The sequence below is a fragment of the Talpa europaea genome (assembly GCF_964194135.1).
Source record: "Talpa europaea genome assembly, chromosome: 14".
Classification (NCBI taxonomy): Eukaryota; Metazoa; Chordata; class Mammalia; order Eulipotyphla; family Talpidae; genus Talpa; species Talpa europaea.
In genome coordinates, this window is record NC_140082.1 from 34,408,379 (window position 1) to 34,428,377 (window position 19,999).

Consider the following 19,999-nt stretch of genomic DNA (forward strand, 5'->3'; position numbering starts at 1 on the left):
TGGACTGTTTCGGGAAAATAAAAAACAATTCAAGTAGGAGAGTGGCAATAGAATGGTTGGTTATGTTGGAATGGGAAATACCTCATTCTAGATCTTATATTTTGGGGAAAGAGAGAAAAGTATACTCTAATGCTTTCTATTTGGTGATCTTGCCTCAACCTCACAGTGATTGAAATGGGTAGATGAGTTGGTTGAAAGGTTGTTACGATGTTGTTGCATGTGAGAGGGAAGCAAAAAGGAACCCCAGATGCTAGTTATTCAGCATTAACAGTAGGATTAAACCCACATTCTGCTGACTTGATTCCCACTGCCTTGTGCTTCCCCTAATTAAAATACTCATGAAACTTTACTGTAAACTATTTGTTTTACTTTTCGATCACTGAAATGTAAAGATGCTCATGAAATACCTATTTTGAGCCTAGCTATCTGCAGGGCACTGGGATAACATCATGAACAAGACCAGCAAAAGTGCCCAGCACAGAGTCAGGTTCAAAGTAGCTATTCCGGGCCTCCCCGGTGGCGCAGCGGTTGAGTGCTGGGTTGCGAAGCTGCCCGCGGCCTCTGCGGCACCGGTTCTATCCCCGGCTGCTCCCCGGCCACTGGAGGAGGGTCCCACATGGCGCGCAGACCTCTCCTGCCGCCCGCTGCTCCCCTCAGCAGTGTACTTTGGTCCTTCTGCCTGTTCTGCTCCCCGCTCTGGCTCTGGTGAATTCTCTCACCCTCCCGCTCTTCTGACTGTACCCAGTGCATGTATAAACAAAACAAACAAACAAACAAATAAATAAATAAATAAAAACATGCCTCTATATTAAAAAACAAACAAACAAAAAAAAACAAAGTAGCTATTCCACTGACATATGATAAATAAGTGAATAAATGGAACACTGGAAAGTTCCATAAACACCTTTCCAGTCACCTTGCCTTGTGATGTTATCCTGTAGAATACTATGAATACGGGGGTGGTTTTCCCAGTGTTGAGCAACCAGCCAGTAACTTGAGTAGGTCTTGTCAAAGCTTCTCACAATCCATGACACAACGTCTACTTTGTTTACTTAATTATATGTACATGTCCAATATCTTTAAGTGGAAATGAACTAACTTCAGAAATGGAGGATAGAAAAACCCCTGGTTGTCCCCTGCCCCCCAACCGACATCACTTCCAAATCACATCAGCCTCACTTTGATGATAACCGAAAGTCATAAACTTTTAGACTGAGTGTCAAAAGGAAAGTTGATGATGAATCTCAGTGGTCGAATTCTCAAATGAGGAGTGGTCTACTGACCTAGGTCAGGAAAACAGGGTTCAATTAGTCACTGTGCTTCTGACTCATTCAATGATTTACAACAGTGTTTCTCAAGGTGTGACCAGCAGCCACTATACCATCTGGGAATTTCATAGAAAAGGTCCTACTCCAGACCTACTGAATCAGAAAGTTTTAACAAGATGTAACTCAGGACACTTAAGAGTTTGAGAACCAGGGCATCCCTGATAGCACAAGGGGTTAAGTCTCAGCACTATGAAGCTATCAGCAGCCACTGCAGCACGAGTTCGATCCTGGGCCAGGGAGCTACCCGCATGATGCAGCAGATCTCTCCTGCCTCGCCCACTGCTCCCCTCAGCAGTGTATTTCAGTAAATCTGCCTGTTTTGCTCCCCACTCTGTGTCTGGTGAATCCTTTCACCCCCACCCCCACACTTCTGGCCTACACCCCAGCTCTTGAATGCATAAATAAACTAATCTTTATTTATTTATTTTTAGAAAAGATTTATTTATTTATTTATTTATTTATACAAGCACTGGGTACAGTCAGAAGCGCGGGAGGGTGAGAGAGTTCACCAGACACAGAGTGGGGAGCAGAGCAGCCAGAAGGACCGAAGTACACTGCTGAGGGGAGCAGTGGGCGGCAGGAGAGGTCTGTGTGCCATGTGGGACCCTCCTCCGGTGGCCGGGGAGCAGCCGGGATCGAACCAGCGCTGAAGAGGCTGCGGGCAGCTTCGTAACCCAGCGCTCAACCGCTGTGCCACCGGGGAGGCCCCAATAAGCTAATCTTTAAAAAAGAAAAAGTTTGAGAACCTCTGGCTTAGAGTATGTTATCAAACTTCTACTTACATTGTTTCCTCTTTCTTTCCTCTATCTTATTGTAATATTCTAAAACCAATCTCGTAACACACATAAAAAAAAAAATCAGAATGGGGTAAGCCATACTGCCTGGGGAATAGGTCTCTCTGTGATATTTTTCTTCTTTTTCACTTTTCTACATTTTTCAAATTGTCTACAATGAGTATAAATTACTTATATAGGGAAAAGATAAACTTTATTTAAAAATAATAAATAAATGCACTTTGTGAGGCATTTTTACACTAACTTTTGATGAAAGCTGGTAGCATGGTCATGAATCTTAGTTCAGGGAAAGCCTTTCTATGAGGCTAAATTAATATAAACCAAGCAGTTTACATTCTAATGTTCTGCTTGGCACTGGTACCTAATGAGGATGTTCAACTTGTTTCTTAGACTCTCCCTCAAATACCATTTATCTAAACTGTATTTTTAACATGGATTAAGTAGCAGTCAATCTGAACTTTAACTCTCAGGTTATTATTGAAAAACAGAGAGTCTCTCTTAGTAGAAAAGGTAATCAAATATGCTAGGTGGTCAAGAAACAATGTTACATGATGCTCTGAAATCTAAAAGCTGCTGATTTATGTAATCTTGCCTACTGGAGTGCTCCATCTCTATCAAGCTGTGGGCTCTGTGGAAAGAAATTTGCTTCACAGTCAAACTTTCTTAATGGATCCAAAATCCTGAATGATCACTCAGTAGAGTATCCAAAACTCTATACCAAAAGATTTAGAAAAAGCTTGTTTTACTGCATGGTATTGGAACAAGAACAGACACACAGACCAATGGAATCAAATAGAAAATCCAGAAATAAGCCCACAGATTTATGGTCAACTAATATTTGACAAAGGGGCAAAGAATATGCACTGGAGCAAAGAAAGTTTGTTCAATAAATGGTGCTGGGAAAACTGGGTCGCTACATGCAAAAGAATGAAGCTTGACCACTACCTCACACCATACACAAAAACCAACTCAAAATGGATTAAAGAACTAGACATAAGACCTGAAACCATAAAATACATAGAAGAAAATATAGGCAAAACACTACATGACATGCACATCAAAGACATCTTTACAGACACATCGCCCAAAGCAGTGATAGTGAAGGCAAAGATAAACAGTTGGGACTATATCAAATTAAAGAGCTTCTGCACAGCAAAAGAGACAATAACAAAAACAAAGAGAAACCCCACCAACTGGGAGAACATTTTTGCATACAACACTAACGATAAAGGACTGATCACAAAAATCTACAAAGAGCTGATGAGACTCAACAAAAATAAAGAAAATAATCCAGTCAAAATATGGGCAGAAGAGCTAAAAAGAAACTTCTCTGAAGAAGAAATGCAAATGGCCAACAGGCATATGAAAAAATGTTCAACATCACTTGTAATCAGGAAAATGCAAATCAAAACTACCATGAGATACCATCTTACACCAGTGAGAATGGCACATATTAAAAAAACTAGAAACAACAAATGTTGGCGAGGTTGTGGAGAAAAAGGAACTCTCCTGCACTGCTGGTGGGAGTGAAAACTGGTCCAACCACTATGGAGAGCTGTGTGGAGATTTCTTGACCTACTAAACATAGAGCTTCCATGTGACCCAGCAATTCCACTCCTAGGTATTTACCCAAAATGACACAGAAACAGTAATTACAAAGGGCACCTGAACGCCTATGTTTATAGCAGCACTATTTACAATAGCTAAGCTATGGAAACAACCTAAATGCCAAAAATAGATGACTGGATCAAGAAGATGTACATATACATAATGGAATATTACTCAGCAATCAAAAAAGATAAACACATGCAGTTTGCAGCAACACGGATGGAGCTAGAAGGGATCATGCTCAGCAAAATAAGTCAGAAAGAAAAAGAAAAATACCGGATGGTCTCACTCATAGCAGGAGTTTAGAAAACCTAAATAAGAGACCAGGAAAAAGACTAATCAATACAAAGTAAAAATCAAAATCAACAAGCAACTATAAATCAGAGACACACTACGGGGGCGGGGGGGGGAGGGAAGAGAAGGACTAGAGTCAAAATAAAGGGGTTAATGCAATTGCATGGGGAATATAACCAAAATGAAAATGTATACATTGTGCAAAGATGAAAAAAGATGTAAGAATTAGATAAAATAAAATATTTAAATAAAAAAAGAAGAAAAATCTTGTTTTATCTGGACATTTTAAAAGACAACATGTTCTTTAAATTATTTGCCTACTTGTTAATAAGTGGAAAAATGCTTCCTCTCAAGAAAACAGAAGCTATTGGCTACCTGTAAATTTCAATTATCTTGCTCTTTTATGAATCGATTATACACCACATTTATCATCTCTATTTATAGAAAAACCTTTAATAGTGTGCACTAGTATGACATTATTTTGTCATTTAATAAATGCTTGAAAAAACACTCTTGATACAACTTGGATGGGTCTCAAGGGAGTTATGCAGAATTTAAAAGTCAGTCTCAAAAGGCTACATATTGTATAATTTCATTTATACAATATTCTCAAAATTATAAAATTATAGAGATGGAAAGAACATTAGTGGATGCCAGGGTTTAGAGATGGTGGGGGGAATGATATGGGGGTTATTTGTAGTGATGGAACAGCTCTGTATTGTGATTATGGTGGTGATTACTCAAGCAATCTACTTGAAGGACAAAATTGCATGGAACTATACATGTCTGCTTGCACATAAAAACAAAGTGAAATTTGACCAAAGGCTTTGAATTGCATCACTGTCAATTTCCTGCTTTTGATACTATATTTATGTAAGATAAAAAGCATTGGGGCAACTGGGTGAAGGGTACATGGGATCCTGGTTTTTTGAAGTTCCTGTGAATCCATGATCATTTCAAATATATATATTTATAAAGCTAATAAAATCTCAACAAGAAGTCCAATCCAGAGAAATAAACTTTAGTAGAAATGTTTTCATTATCTTTCATAGAGAATCTGTGCCAGGTGCTAAAAAGTCTAGCCTCCAGATACACAGTTTCTTTGGGAGACCAGGTTTCCCACATCTCAGAGTTGAAAATTTATTGAGCACCTGGACAGTTAAAAAGAGACCCCAGCCAGAAAGTCATCTGTTGTCCCCTTCTAGCTGACCTTTTTGTTTTTGGTCACATTCCAACTCCTACCCCTTTTGTATAAACCTACAAAATATTGATAGCTTTCCTTTTCTGGACCAAGGGCCGCTCTTCTGAAAACCCAGCATGTCTCCAAGTAAAAGCATCTCCCTGGTAAATGTTCAGAGATCTCTTATTTGTTTAAAAAAATGACCTGACTCCCCCATTTATCATGCCTATCTCCTGTGATTCTTTGAGGTTATGGAATATTACTCAGCAATCAAAAAGATAAACACATGCAGTTTGCAGCAACACGGATGGAGCTGGAAGGGATCATGCTCAGCAAAATAAGTCAGAAAGAAAAAGAAAAACACCGGATGGTCTCATTCATAGCAGGAGTTTAGAAAACCTAAATAAGAGACCAGGAAAAAGACTAAGCAATACAAAGTAAAAATCAAAATCAAGAAGCAACTATAAACCAGAGACAGGTTAGTGAGGTTAGTGGTCTAGTCTGTTTTGTTCCTTGCTATGTTCTCAGCAGGGTCAGCACATAATGTCATTAAAAATTACTGTTGAAATAATGACTGAATGAGTTATTTGTATGTATATAATCAGCATTCAATAGACAGTGGAGTTGAATTGATAAGTGTGACTGGGACAAAATTCATTACTATGTTAGGCTTTAGAGTATTTTATTCTTTCCTCCCATTTTATTGCTTCTCTCATGAGCAATGAAAGAGAATTCTATCTTTTTTTTTATTTTAACATTTATTATTTTTTACATTTTTTAGGCAATATTTGCTTCCCCCCCACCGCCACCTCAGATTGAGTCCCCATAGAGTTTCCTTCCCCAAGGCACCCGTGCACCATCACTACAGTCCCCTGTGCTCCTCCCTCCCTCCCTCTCATCCCTCTCCCTCCTCCTCCCCTGCAGGATGTCTCTGGTTTATAAATGTCTGGTTTTGCTTTGTTTTGTTTTGTACTATTATTATCTTTAGCTGGCAATAGGAAAGCCTGGTTTTTGCCAGACCAGCTCAAGGTTTTTTTTTGTGATGAGAGAGGGGTGGGAAGGAAAGAGGAAAGGTGATGAGAAGAGAGGAGGGAGAGGTAAAGGGACAAAAGTGAGGTGGTGGAGATGAAGAAGCAGAGGAAGGAGGACAGAAGAAAAGAGAAGGAGGAGGGACAAAGAAGAGAGGGGGAGAGACAAGAGCCAGGAAGAGCTAAATGGTGTTGGGAGGAAGATTCTTGGTGGATTCTAGATAGCAGGCACTGGAGTAATGAGAGCTGAGAAGGAGGTGAACTTGACTCTTGGAGGGAAACTTGAAGTGTGGCAAGTGAGAAGGCTCAGAGTAGGTGTCTATTAGGTTTTTTTCTGCCTTATGTTTGGGGAAAAGTCTTTCTTTTAAAGATTTATTTATTTATGCATGCAAGAACTGGGGTACAGGCCAGAAGTGCAGGGGGTGAGAGGATTCACCGAGACAGAGTGGGCAACAGAACAGGCAGACTGACTGAAATACACTGCTGAGGGGAGCAGAGGGTGAGCCAGCAGAGTTCTAGCCATGCCATGTGGGTAGCTCCCTGGCCGGCCAGCGATCAAAATGGTGCTGCAGAGGCTTACATGATTTTTGACCTCTTTATTTTTATCATTTCAGAAGATCATATTAGTGGAATAAAACAGTACCTTTTTGTCTGGCTTCCTTTATTTTGCATAAATATATGAGATTTGGTGATACTGCTGTGTGGATTACACTTTCTTTTTGCTAATTGTGTTTTATATTGTGAATGGATCACAATTTCACTATCCATTCATCTGTTGATGGACATTTGCATAATTCTCTGTTGGGGGATATTATCAATAAAGCTGCTGCAAATTTTCACACACAGTTCTTTATGTGGACATATGTTTCATTTATCTTGGGTAAATATTGAGAACTGGGATTGCTACTATATTTGCATATGGTTAATTTTACAAGAAACTGCCAAAATGTCTTTCAAAATAGCTATCATTTTGCATTCTGGCCAAAAATATAAGAGAGTTCTAGTTTTTCTATATTCTCATCGGTATTTGACATTATCACATTTTTAAAACTTTAGCTATTCTAATAAAGATGCAGCTTTATTCCATTGTGGTTTAAATTTGTATTTCCTTAACAGTTAATAATGTTGGGTATCTTATTTGCCATTTATGTATCTTTGTTGAAGTGTCTGTTTAAACCTTTTCTTCATTTTCATGGGGTTGCTTTCTTATTCATTATTTTTAAGGAACTCTTTATAATAATATTCTAGACAAAGCCTTTTATCATATATTTTTCAATAATTTTTCTCCCAGTCTGTGACTTACATTTTTAATTTTTATATTTCAAAGTTTTTTATTTAATTTTTTGTAATTAGGCATTATTGTTTGCACTATTGTTTTCCCTGTGAGTCTTGGCCTTCATTCTTTCCCCTTGAAAGGTATAATGAATAAATGTTTATGGGAAAACTTTAATCATAAAAGCAATTGAAATAGTGTTAATATTTAAAATTTTATGAATAAAAATTGACATAAAAAAGCAGCACATAAAATACAGAAATATACCAGAGTATACTAAATTTTTAGACTCATAAACCTACTGGTGAAACAAAAATCTATAAATGATATCTAAGAACACCATATCCTTTTAAGAGAAACCAATTTTCAAATCCCAATTTTTTTATGACCTTTTACTGCAGCTAGTCAATAAATGTTTTTAAATACTTTAGAGAAAGGCATGCTCATTGCCACATAAGGGAAACTATCCCATTTCCAAGGACCCACATTTATAGTTTATTTATGGTCATGTTAAAACTGCCTCTTTATAAGAATTTATCCAGTGCTGACTCCCAGAGTACCAAGGAAGAGGTTCTTAAAATATCTCAAGATATTCCTTCTTCCACAGAACGTCCCTGTTCACCTTCATATCTTTCTAATATGACATGTTTTCATTTATTTCACCTTTGTTGGAAATGTGGCTTCACTTGTGCAAATTATGTACAAAACATTTACTTTTTTTGTCAAATACTACCCTCCATGAATGCAGCATAATTGCATGATGTCATTTTTGACTCACCATGAACTTGTAGATTGGATATTTTTTTCTCCTAATTGCTCTTAAATTACTATCTTCTCTTTGTAAAATTTGTGTTACTGTTAGGTGAAGGAGTTTATACTTTTTTTTAAAAAAGAACATAGACTGAGCAGGAACTTAATGGTTTCTGTTCTGCTTGTGCCAGAAAAGATAATGAAAGTAGATGGAAATACTTCAATTACAAGGAGTTTGGATCAAAGATTGAGATGGCGTTCTAGACATGAAAGAATCTTTTTTTTCAGGTGAAAAATCACCTAAAGTTTGCATGGAGGTCTCCATCAGGAAGATAAATAGGCAAGGCCAAACACTGTCTTGGGAAGCACCCCAAGATGGATCTGTGCATTTAAACAAATGCTAGATGAAAGCCCAGAGACTTGCATAAAAAAGGGAAGAGTTGGTTGTGGGAAGACATTTAAGGACAAATATTATTAGTCTTCCACCAAATTCATTCAGTTAACAAATATTTAAGGCATGCTTATAAGTACATGCTAGGATATTTTAGGTACCAAGGATAAAAGGTTAAATAAAACTAGCAAAGTCTCTTCCCTATGTGTTTTTAGTCAAAGGAGATTAAACATTAAATAGAAAAATCAAAATATGTGAGCGGATTACTTGATATTGTCTATATGTCTATCTATCTATCTATCTATCTATCTAACCATCATCTGTCTCTCTATTTGCTTAAGTGTGTGGTGATAAATAATAAAATGACTACTGGAGAGATTGGAGCCACTGCTTGATTTGTAGTAGGCAGCAATTTTATACACCATTGCTTTTGTATCAATGCAAATGTCAAAGCAGCAAAAATGCCAAATAATGTCTCAGTATTATTAACAAAACAGTTTTGACCTTGTAAATTCCCAGTGACCCATGGATCATATTTTCAGAAACACTACCATCAAATAAACTAGTTAACTTCTGTGCTAGTTCAAGGCTTGAATTTACTTCAATGCTCTCAATTTTCTGAGAGATTAAATTGTCAATAAGACAAACCATGAGTTTACCAGACACTCTGATTCCAGCACAATAAGACTTCTAGCAAATGTCCAGAGAGTTGAAATTCCTTGCTACAACTAGATCTTATTTCTCTGTCAGGTTTGTGATATGGGGTCTGTGTACAGGAAAGCATCATCTATAACCTCAATTCTAAAACTGTATCAGTTCTGCTTCTCTCCATTTATCCTCAACAAAATCTTCCCCACACTATTTATGGCTTCAGGCTGGTGACTTTCTCCTAAGTTGGACATCTTGATTTATAGTTGTTCCCCTCTGCATTTTTATTGGTTTTTTTTTAACTTGACAAAGTGTATTTTACTTTGATCTAAGTCATATTTTTGTGTTACCAACTTTTGTGGTTAAACTAATATGATGTTATCTATATCTTTAGGTTAATTTTCAAATTTCCTGCCTACCTTTGATATCCCTGGAAATAGAAGTCAATTTTTTCCCTTTTATGTTTTGTAGATAATTACTGAAAACCCTCTTCACTGATGCTTCTCCTTCTATGATATCCTCCTGGAATCTGACATTGTCTTCCTTGTTCAGTAATGAACTTGATAAGGAGTAAAAATACTGGTGTTCCAGTTCTGGCATCATTATGAATTAATGGCATGAGACATCTTCGTATTATTTCCACATTTGTAAAGCACATAGACTGAGCAAGGTGATATCTGGAGTCCTTTATACCCCTGTGATTTCTTCTTTTATAGAAGTAGATTTTCTGCTCATGTCTGCTGAGTCAAATCTATATAGAGGATGAGCGAGGAGTTACTGGTTAAGATGCATTCTAGTATACTCCCAAGCAACATCTTCTTACCAGGCAGCGTTTGCTCCCCTAGAAATGCTAGTGGAAGCTTTACCTTCAATGAGTCACTTGACTTATACTATGAGACTGGGTGGGTTTGGACCCTCAGGCTCCTGGATAACTCAGGTAAAATATTATATATTTTTTTTTTTTGCTAGGGTCTTTGTACTAATCCCTTCTATAATTAAAATATGTGTCAAAGTTAAAAGTGGGAGTATATAAAGTTATCAGTGTAAAACACTCCCCATATATGGGGAAGATCTATATAATGAGGAGTCTAAAGTCCCCTCTGGAGTGAACCATATGCTCATCCCCCTTTGGGGTATGGCAATTTGGCAGTGATATCACATCCCTTTGACTCTCACATGAACTACTGATTCCTGCTGTCCTCCTGGTTGTCTTTCTTCTTATTCCTGGCATTCACTGACCTTGATCACATAAGCCTCATTTTATTTTTTTATCTACAATATTTATTTATTTTCTTACATCGTTGTTAATTTTTTGGGCAGTATTTGATTTCTCCCCTCAGGTATAGTTCCCATAGTTCTCCCACCACCATAGCACTTGTGATCCATCGCCACAGTCCCTTTGTTCTTCCCTCCCCTGTTTGGGCCCTTTTCTCTTCCCCTCCGTTTCTGTATTCCTCAGATCTGTGGTCAGCTCACAAATTTTGTCTTTCTCCCTTTGTTTGGTTTCTCTATATTCCACAGACAAGTGAAACCATCCAATATTTATCTTTTTTCTTTTTGATTTATTTCACTTAATATAATTCCTCCCAGCTCCATCCATGTTGTTGCAAATGTCATTAGTTTATCTTTTTTGATGGCTAAGTAGTATTCCATTGTGTATACATACACCATATCTTCTTGATTCTTCATTTATTTTTGGGCATTTAGGTTGTTTACATATGTTGGCTATTATAAATATTGCTGCAATAAACATAGAAGTACAGGATTCCTTTTGGATTAATGTTTTTGTGACCTTTGGGTAGATTCTTAAGAGTAGAATCGCTGGGTTTTATGGTAGATCTATGTTTAGTGTTTTGAGGAACCTACACACAGCTTTCCATAATGACTAGACCAGATAAACCTCATTTTAGATAAAGATTGAAGCTGATATTCAACTTCACATGTCTGGATTCCTGCAGCAACTTTTCCAGTCCACTTTCTAGAAGCTATCATAACTTGACTATGACTTGCTTTCCGAATAATAACCCTCTCATTTCTGCTGCCTCCATCTGGCAAATTGGTCTTGGTTTTGTCATCCTATTTTAGAAGACCCATATTTCCTAGAATGAATTGAGTCTTGGGTAGCCTATTGAGTTGGTCCTCACCCCCAGAAATACAAAATCTTTGTATTTTATTTACTATTATGTTGAGTAACAGGTTGAGGTTATGGGTCACCATGGTATCACTCAGGAAGAATGGAAAATTAGTTTTAAAAAAACCTATATCCACAACATGATGTAAAGCATATAATCTGGAATTAAATTAGCATTGGTCAATTATCAATTCTATCATGGATTGGCTGGGTGACTTAGCACAGTAGACTTAATCTCACTAGATTTCAGTTTCCTTATCTATAAAATACAGAAAATAAAGTTTATAGGTTAGAAGATGGTGAGACACAAATCTAATGTTTGCACAAAGGAAGCTTCAGTTAATGATAATTATTACCTTTAACATTGATAGGGTTTTAATTTGAAAATTTTGGGTAATTTATTTGCATAATATCAATAAGCTAATGATGAAGTGACACAATCCGTATTTGTAAAATGAGGGTTAGTTCAAATACATACTCTTTATTCTCTAGAAAACATGAAATACGAAATGCCATATAAATTTATTTTAAGATCAGAAGAAACAAAAAAGAGTTATATCATATTGGAATGCTCTTATTCCTCTGAACTTTGTCACATGAAGAAAGAAGTTTGGTGAATTTTTTCAAAGTTATACAACTTGACATAGACTTGCACAGTGACCGCATGCAAATGCAGTGTCATGTCCATTGTGACCCTGACCACTATCACTAGTAGAAGCAAATAGCACTTCTAAGTCTGAATCTTAGAACCTGGTCGATGACTAGAGTGAAATTCATGCCTATGGCCTCAAGTCAAATACTGCTAATCTCATTTATTTTCCTGCCACTGAGTCTTCTCTAGGATTACACCAGTTATTGCCTATTAAAGCTGGGCTCTGAGTACCAGGCAATTGATCTGTACCATGAAAGTTGAGGGTATTATCAAATATTGCAATCAGTTCAGAGGAAGGAAGGCTTCCATTTAATTTCAACATAACCTCCCTCATCGCCTGTGAACATTAGAAGAGTGCTTCTAATAAAATGGTCAAATGTGTGATCTCATTTGTTATAACTAGCACTATCTTCCCAGATTTGATGCCTGATTTCCTGCAGCTGAAGGGAGTCTATTGGATTAACTCCAGTGTTGTGATTGATTTGCTCTGGGTTTCGTCAGCCTGCGAGGCAGATGTAATGGTAGGAAATATAGAGTGTGTATCTTGGCTGATGACAAACTGGTTCTTTTCCAGAGAACAAGACATTGTCAAGAATTAGGGCCATAGCTCAACCTTCCAGAAACTTTAAGCTCCTTCCACAACTGTTCCTATTTAAATGTTCAAAGACTCACTATTACTACATAGCACCAATAATCAATTATAGCCCTGTGCACTTTTCTCATTTAAGACTTATCTAACACCAATGTTCTGTGGTCAAGCATGACATTTGGATTTATCACTTTGTCATCAGTGAGTATCTATACAAAAAAAGTTAAGTAATGTTATGATAATCCAAAGAAACCATAATTAGGAAGGTAGAGTCTAAGACAAATAACAGTAATAATACCCAAATAAAACAGAATTGATTTTTTGATAAGACTTTCCTTTCTTTCATATCATAATAAGGTTTGAGAAAAGTTGATTAAAACAGTTAACTTTGAAGAACTCAACAAATTTAGAATTACTGACTCTGTTTTATATGTTACTGTGTAGGTCCAGGTAAACTATTGTGCCATCAGTTGATGCCTGGGCAAAAAGAGACAAGGAGCCTTATTCAACATCCCAGTAAGGGACAGGACTGATTTGAAATGAGGTCTCTGACCTCCACCCTTTACACAAAGCTGCCTTTCTCAAAATTACTTTCTGTGCCCTCTTTAGTAAGCAACATGGGTAATAATTTTTTTTGGGGGGGAGATATTTAGATTTACTTAATATCATCACTTCAGCATTAATCTTATAAACTTGTTTAAATCATTAGTTAGCTCATTATTAAACTCTTATTTAGAATTGATCCAGTGCTGCAAATGAAAAAAACTATAAACAAAGTGATTTACAAGTAAGAAATTGGCCAATGAATGTAGGATCAGCATAAAACACACTTGAGAAATGTCACCACAGATCACTGGTATGAAGATTTCAGGAACAATAATATCATAAGATTTAGAAGTTTTGAGAGGGCTACTTGAGATGAAATGAGAATAATTAAAAGGTTATCAGGAAAATCTGGACAAGAAATCAGAAATGATAGCAGCAGAGTGGTAGGGGTGGGATGCATGTTTGAGAGAAGCTGAAGGGCCTCACGGGAAGGTTGACTAATGAGAAATGAACTGAAGATGAAAGCAACTTCAGGAAGGTTTCCAGCTTCCTGGTATTAACAACAGGGTGGAGAGGGGTGGCTTTCACACAGGGAGAGAGTGATGGGGGAGGGGACCAGGAGGCTGTGGTCTTGGGAGTGGTGGTTACTTGCACTGATATGTGCAGGTGAAGAATCCTTTCACATGTCTATTGCAAAATGTAGCATATCTATATATCCGTGAATCAAAAAGAGATTATCCCAGGAAAATAGATTTGGGAGGCATGAGTATCTGGGTAGAAATCTAAACAGTAACTACAGATAAAATGTTTTGGACAAGAGACCAAAAAGCAAAGTAGAGAGAATAAAAGTATCCCTGGGAAGCAGTACTTTGGAGCTGGGCAGAACAGCCTTCAAGGGACCTGAAAGAATGCTACAGAGAGGGAGGAGCAAACCAGCATGGACAGACACCACTGGGGAAAAGCAGGGAAGAGATGAGATGTGAATGCTAAGGGTGGTGGTGAGGCCAAGCAAAATTAGACTGATGAGGCCTCCCTGGTGGTGCAAGGGGTTAAGTCACAGCACTATGGAGCTATCCACAACCACTGCAGCACAAGTTCAATCCTGGGCCAGGGAGCTACCCATATGGTACAGCTGACCTCTCCTGTCTTGCCTGCTGGTCCCCTCAGCAGGGTATTTCAGTAGATCTGCCTGTTCTGCTCTTCACGCTGTCTCTGGTGAATCCTCTCACCCCATGCACCTCTGGCTTACACCCAGGTCTTGTATGCATAAATAAATCTTAAAAAAAAATTAGACTGATAACACTTGACTCAATAACCAAGTGTTCCTGGCCTGCTGAGGATTGTGAAGCAATGGAGTAATCGCAGGAGGGAAGAGAGCTAAATGCTAGAAAGAAAAGACATTGGATTTTTCAAACTGCTGTCTACAGGCCTTTGGAAATCCAAGCATATTTTATTTAATGATTAAACCAGTGTTTACTCATTCAACTAATATTTATATATCCAATATATTTCATGTGGTGTTTCAGGCTGGAGAAATTCTGAATTTAATTTAGACAGAGACACAAACAATAAACAAACAAATTAATAGCTCAATAGTGTAAAGAAATAAGTGCTATGAGGGAAATAAAGAGTAATGGGACTGAGGATAGTATATTTTAAAATGTCTGAATTCATACAAGAGATAGCTCAATATTGTGAAGGTGGCAAAGTTGCCCCAAATCAGTCCATGAATTCAGTGTAATCTCTCAAAACATCAGTGTAATTTGGGGGTATTTGGACTAATTGAAACTTACGTGCAACACAAAAAGGGGGAAGTAACCACAACAAAAACCAAATCTTGTAATAATACTCTAATGCTTTGTAGTAACTGCAGAACATTAGACCAGTGACACAGAAATGGACACATTCACGTGTGTAAGAGAAGCCAGACAATGGAAAAGATGGCACTTTAGATTACTGTAGAAAGGGTGGCCACTCTAGAAATGATCCTGAGATAACAGACCATCTGTTCAAAGGACAAAGTTAAAGACAAATCTATGTGCCTGGCACCTATCAGTCCCAGAAATAAATTCCAGTTGGAATAAAAGCAAAAATTATAAAAGAAATGAAAATATAAGAAAACCTGTTTATGATGTAGGGCAGAGAAGCAGCAATTAAACAGAACATGGCAAGAAACAAAACCAAACAGGTCATAAATACACAAAAAATAAAAAATACATGGAAAAATATTAGCAAATTTAACTTCATGAAAATTAAGTAAGATAAAAGGCACTAATGACATAAGTTAACCAAGTTCACTGGGAGAACATTAACAAAGGGAAACATTCAAGTTGTCCTTGGAACAAAAGTTGCCCAAAGCACCAAGAATACAGGAAATGCTGAATGTTGGATAAGTGAGTGACCAGAAGTTCCTAAGAGGCTGAGGCCAAGGAGCCAGGGGTAACTGGTACAAATGTGGGAAGACCACCTTCGAAGCTGTCACATGCGATTTCCACACTGAAGTCACAGTGCAAGCTGAAGACAGAAAGAATGAAAGATCACAAGTACATTCAAGTCCTGGCAATTGCTTCATCAACCAAATGACATGAGGCTCTTCTTTATGGGTTGCAGGTTTGTGGTATATGGATGGATCTGGGGGACTGGTGGGCCAAGGACATGATGGACAAATATTTACCCCTCAGCTTGCTCCCACTGTATGAGATAGTGGGTTTTCCCCAGGTGACCCCTGCCACACCATATGACTCTTGTTGCTCCAGTTACCATCATTAAGAAGGTCATTTAATGAAAACTTGGCTGTCAGTTACAAATTAGGATTTTTTGGTTTTAGATACAAGGCTTATTATTCCTTATAGAGTAGGAAAGACATGAGCACAGGGGCAATATCTTACATGTTAGTTTTCCTAGGACTTGCAATTTCTGACATGTTAATAAGCACTGAGTAAATATTAGTTGAATAATTGGACATATGAGAAAATGAACCCCAGTAATATTCTATCTTAAGTGTCAGCAGCGATTGTATACTAAAGTGAAAGCAAATGCAAATCAGGTACAGACAAAATTATTCTTAAAAATTCCTTGGAATGCTCATAAATTACAGAATCTGTAGCGTTGTATACATTCATACATATGCTAATTCCTATATCCACCAACTGGTATAGACACCCTAAACTAGATTAAAGGAAGGAGCAAGCTATTTTAGCATCCAACTCATTCTATATTTAAGGTAAATATAAAATTCCTTGTGTTAATTTTTATTTTGCAATTTTTTCTTTCATTTGTATTATATAATTCTCCCAATCTTCCAATAAGGAAATTGACAGATATTATTAGCACTACTCTAGAGAAGTGAAACATGAAGCTTGTAGAGTAAGCCATTTGCACAACGTTTCACAGTTTTTAAGTGTCCGATTTGAACCTGAGTCTTTCACTATTCCTTCTATCTTATTGTGCCAGATCTTTACAGAGGAAAACTTCTTTTTTTAAACACTGTGACACATAGCTAACTGAAACAAAACGAAGCTGAGCTCTCCTGAGTAAATCAACTCTGATATTTTCTGATCCAGTCTATGTTTTCTAGATGTTGGTCACACCATTAAATAAATTTCATGACCCTCAAATTCACTGCAATTTTCCACTAGGTAAATGAGCTCTTTTCCATTCTCTTCCTTATCACGTGGTCTTATAGGACAAGAATGAATTCATGGGATGAGAGTTTATCAGTAGGTCAGAAAAATGGGCTTTCTAATTAGAGAAATTGTCAACAGATTTGAATCAATGTAGTAAAATGAAAAATCAGAAGTTCTCCTGGGAGAAAGCAGGATCAGAACAGGAGAAGAAGGCTCTGCTGTTATGTCAGTACCAACCCCGACTCCAACAACAGTGTCGTTCAGGTAGGCTCAAAGCTGTCAGTTTAAATTAAGACAATTTAATTATAATGATGGTACCTTACCTGTGGTTACTAGCAATTTTATTTTAAAGATGTTTCAATATCATTTCAATGTGTTCTTATGGGATAAGCTAGATAAGTGCTATTATGCCTTTCCCACAAGTCAGAAAACTCAGATGCTGAAAAGTTTAAATGACTCACCAAGCACAAGCTTTGCACAATTTACTTTAGTAAATATCCATAAAATATTATTGAATTATGCTGCACAAATAGGTCACAGAGCAGCTTAATAACAGTGAAAGCCAATTTCCTGGCTCTAACTCGTGTTTTCATCTATATTACACTACCTAGTTACCCTAGAAAATAAACTGTCAAAACACCTTTAATCTGATCTTTATGGCTCTGATTACAAAAAAAATTAAAATAGAAACCATATTTTACTCTTTGACTTGTCTATATATTGCCTCATATACACCTTTTACATTTTTAACTTCAGTTTATATTTATACTTGTGTTTGACAACTTTAAACCATTTAAAAAGGGATAATCAAACAGTGCTCCTCTGTAAAGGCTATTTTGCTTATGGAAACAAATTTGAAATGATCCTGTCAGTCCCTAAGGTTCCATGATTTAAATAAAGCATTTAAAATATTCTCTCTAATGATTCTTTTACAATCACTAAAATGTGGTATACTTTTTAAGGACAGTTATTTGGAGTATATCTCCTTTCATTAATTTATTCAATCAATAGTTGCTTTAATGGACATGAACTTTGCAGGTTTCTGAGATGCAGAAGTAAATAAAACATCATTCCTGCTCTCACAAGAAGATCATTGTCTAGTAGTGTCTAGAGACATGAGCAAGCAACTTCTCTAGCCAAGAGCAGAGGTGGGGGTCTTGGTAAGGATGGATGGAACTTCCCATTGCTACTTTGCCCTGGGGAAAAAAATCTTCCTCTGTGATCCCTGAAAACTTTGGGAAGAATAAACCCCAAAGCTGTATAAAGGAAGAATAATTTCACCGAAGAACTTAAACAGTCCTGAAAATTAAAACACTGATAAAATCAAAATACACTAGTAAGCTTTTTTTTAAAAAAAGTAACAAAAGTACTTGATTCTTTAAGACTGCTACTTCCTATGAACTTTGAGTACTAAGCCACGTAATGACCACGACTGTGTTTATTTGCAGTCCAAGTCAGTCTAGTTGTTGTTGCCACATGAACACTGACTGTCATTTTTCCAGGAATCTGTAGTGTTTGTCTTTTCTTCATTTGATTTCCAGGTAGGTGGGTCAAACTGCCCTGCTGTGTGGCTGCATGGACGAATACACAGCTCAGTGATGACAAATTCATTTCACCATCTCTTGAGTAATTTAAAATTGAACTAGGTATAAAGCTGGGGAGAACGTGGGAGCAAATAATTCCAAACTATCCACAAGGAGCTGACCTAGTCGTCCTGGAATTTCTATGCTTCATAAATCTTGTTTCAAGTGATCCTACCTCCCTCGAAAGAGAGGACTCGGAAATGAACACCCATGATCCCGACCATCATCCGGGAAGGAGGTTAAGTAGGCAGGCAATGGCTTTGTTTGGATTATTTTCGGGCCCCAGCTAACTTGTATTTAGTTCCAGATAAATTGTAAAGATCACATGCCTCTGGGAGTTATGGCTACTAATGGGGTTTCCTTGGTCCATGACAGAGGACTAAGCAAGCAAAGCTGGCCTGCTGGGCAGGTCAAGCAGATGGTGACCTAGGTCAGAGCTTTCCAACCTATATGCCCTGGATGGGAGGGATGTGTCTGCAGAGAGCAGGCAGGGGGTACCCATGGTATCAGAGTCCCTAATAATTGCCCCCACAGTGAAAAGTCTCCCTTATTTATGCCATTGTGCTTGACAAACATTCCCATTTTCATTGCGTGCCATAATGAGAGTGGCAACAAGATATGATTTTTGAGAAACTGGCAAGGACCCCCTCACATCCTCCCTCTAATATTATCAAATTCTTCCTCTTTTGGCCTGTCAACAATGCCTAAAAGTACCATTCCAGCTTTGTTTTTTAAAGTGAAAAACATTCCTGTTTTAAATTAGTGATGTGAGATTATGGTGTAGTGGCTTAGATTATTTACAAAATGATAAATTATTAGGTGCATGTTTTAATGAGCAGAAGGTTGAACACATTGAAAGAACACTGGGCACCAGTAAATGACTCTGAATAAGGTTTTAAATTTCTCTGGGCCTCGGGGCCTCCCCGGTGGCGCAGCGATTGAGCGTTGGGTTGTGAAGCTGCCCACAGCCTCTGCAGCACTGGTTTGATCCCTGGCTGCTGGCGAGGGTCCCACATGGCGCGCAGACCTCCCCAGCTGCCCGCTGCTCCCCTCAGCAGTGTATTTTGTCAGTCTGCCTGTTCTACTCTCCGCACTGACTCTGGTAAATTCTCTCACCCTCCTGCACTTCTGACTGTACCCAGTGCTTGTATAAATAAATAAATAAATCTTTAAAAAATTTTTTTCTCTGGGCCTCAGTTTCCCTATCCAGTAAAGGAGGGTTTAGGACGAGAGAGTTTATAAGGCCCTTTTCAGGTTTTTTCAAGTGTATAATACTGAATATAAATTTTGCCTACATCTCAGGTTTACCAGCTTTCCCCTGGCCTTGATGATCTAAACGCAAGAGCTGTCACTGAAGGCTTAAGCCTGGCTTGGGAATGGATTTAGTCCCACCAGAGCCTGATTTGGAGATCTCAAAGTTCACTTCTTGAAAATATCACTTGCACTGGCATTCTTTAATGCTTATCACTGCAAAAACCATTCAGCTACCATTAGCTTGAGATTTTGTATATAGACAACAGTCCAGTCCCTCTTTCCTTGTCTTATATGATCTAATATGACCAGAGACCATTACAAGAG